Source organism: Tasmannia lanceolata, unplaced genomic scaffold, assembly GCF_043159265.1.
Source record: "Tasmannia lanceolata isolate RefF3 unplaced genomic scaffold, GAP_Taslan_0.1 ptg000038l, whole genome shotgun sequence".
NCBI lineage: Eukaryota > Viridiplantae > Streptophyta > Magnoliopsida > Canellales > Winteraceae > Tasmannia > Tasmannia lanceolata.
In genome coordinates this window covers 417,501-420,000 of record NW_027518715.1, presented here as the reverse complement: position 1 = coordinate 420,000, position 2,500 = coordinate 417,501, and positions in this window count along the sequence as shown.

Below are 2,500 nucleotides of genomic sequence, written 5' to 3'. Positions count from 1 at the left end.
TGCAAGGCTCGTGCGCAAGGCTAGTGTGCAAGGCTTGTGCGCATTGGCAGGTAGCCCACCAGCATGCACGATCCAAATGCCACTCACGCGACAACACGGTGCCAAGCCGGGCATGGTGTGCACTCAAAACCAATCAACGGACAGAGGTCATGCGTCATGGGGGGGATCTAGCAAGGCCATGGGGAAGGTCATGGAGGACCTTGGAAGCAAGCGCAAGACGAGAGCGAATCGAACAAGGGGCCAGGACGGGGCCTTGTGCCCATGGTCTTCGCAAGACAGCGTCCAAGGCACCCGAAAGCCCAAGGGAACCCAAACCCGGCCGACACTTGCAATCGCACATGCTCTCTGCAACACACCATCAATGCCGCCCAACGGGGCCAGCACGAGCAGTCCTCCGCGGTCCCCTGGCCCTGCGCACGTTTGTCTTCGAAACCGAGCATCAATGCCACAGAAAGTGCCGGGGCGCCAGCTGGAGCCATCATCCGCGTTGCCATGGCTCGCTTGGCCTTGGCTTGCCAGGCCCCGACACGAGCAATCGCGCATTTTCTTTGCAACCGACCATCAATGCCGCCCAACGGGGCCAGCACGAGCAGTCATCCGCGGTCCCCTGGCCCTGCGCACGTTTGTCTTTGAAACCGAGCATCAATGCCACAGAAAGTGCCGGGGCGCCAGCTGGAGCCATCATCCGACGTGCCATGGCTCTGGTCCCATGGTCTTCGCAACCGAGCATTCGTGACACCCGCGGGGCCAGGACACCAACCCTTCCGACACGAGCATTCGCGCATGTTCTTTGGCCACACAACGGCGCCAGCACGAGCAAAATCATCCGCGGTGCGGTGGCCTTGCACGGCCTTTTGTCTTTGGAACCAACCATCAGTGCCACGGGAAGTGCCGGAGTCCCGGCATCCGCGGTGCCAAGTCATTGCGCCCTTGGTCTCTGCAGCGGGGCATGCCGGGCACTCCCAACCATTGCAAGCAAGCAAGCAAGCAAGAAAGAAAGTAAGTAAGTAAGTAAGTATTACATATAGGGGCGGGACATGCGGGGAGATCTGCGAAACGTGCATTACGGGGCACACGCGTACCTACCGGGGCATACCGACCCCTATTGGGGCACACGTGTGCATATCGGGGCATACCGGGCCTATCGGGGCACACGCGTACATACCGGGGCATACCGAGCCCTACTGGGGCACACGTGCGCATATCGGGGCGTACCAAGCCTATCGGGGCATACGCATGTATCCCAAGGCATACCGAGTCTATCCGGGCATACGCGTTCATACCGGGGCGTAACGGGCCTATCGGGGCATACTTGGGCATATCCGGGCAAAAAATGCCCAAAACTTGCGCAACCTTGGCAACCGTGGTCCATTCCTCTCTATATGCCTAGCCTTGCCAACCGTGGTCCATTCCTCACTATATGCCATGGCCTTGTGCCCATGGTCTTCCCAAGACAGCGTCCAAGGCCCCCGGAAGGCCAAGGGAGCCCAACCCAGCAATGCCCTGCTATGGCAAGCCAAGGCCAAGCATTCCGGTGCCTATCCGGGCAAAAATGCAATTCCTCTCTATATGCCTAGCCTTGGCAACCGTGGTCCATTCCCCACCATATGCCATGGCCTTGTGCCCATGGTCTTCCCAAGACAGTGTCCAAGGCGCCCGGAAGGCCAAGGGAGCCCAACCCAGCAATGCCCTGCTTTGGCAAGCCAAGGCCAAGCATTCCGGTGCCTAACCTTGGCAACCGTGGTCCTTTCCTCACCATATGCCATGGCCTTGTGCCCATGGTCTTCGCAAGACATCGTCCAAGGCGCCCAAAAGGCCAAGGGAGCCCAACCCAGCAATGCCTTGCTAGGACAAGCCAAGGCCAAGCATTCCGGTGCCTATCCGGGCAAAAACGCCCAAAGCATGCCCATTCCTTAGCCTATCCAGGCAAAAACGCCCAAAATCTGCACATTCTAGTGCCTATCCGGGCAAAAACGCCCACCAGCATGCCACCCTCCTATAGGGTTTGCGCAACCAACCAGCCTAACCACCAGTGGCAACCAAAGGTGCTGTTAGCGACGACTTCTGAAGACGCAACGAGACGCGACGTGTTTGCGCCCAGACGCGACGAGACGATGCGGGATCTGCGCCCAAGAATGCCTAGACCCGTCGACTTGATGCGGGATCAGCTCGCCCAAGCATGCCTAGTGTGCAAGGCCTGTGTGCAAGGCTAGTGTCCAAGGCTAGTGTGCAAGGCTCATGTGGAACGCTAGTGCGCAAGGCTAGTGCCCAAGGCTTGTGTGCCAGGCCCGTGTGCAAGGCTAGTGTCCAGGGCTTGTGTGCATTGCTTGAGTGCAAGGCTTGTGTGCATTGCTCGAGTGCATGGCTTGTGTGCAAGGGTTGTGCGCAAGGCTAGTGTGCGGGGCTTGTGCGCATGGCTAATGTGCACGGCTTGTGTGCATGGCTACCGTGCAAGGCTAGTTTGCATGGCTAGGGTGCAAGGCTCGCATGCGAGGCTAGT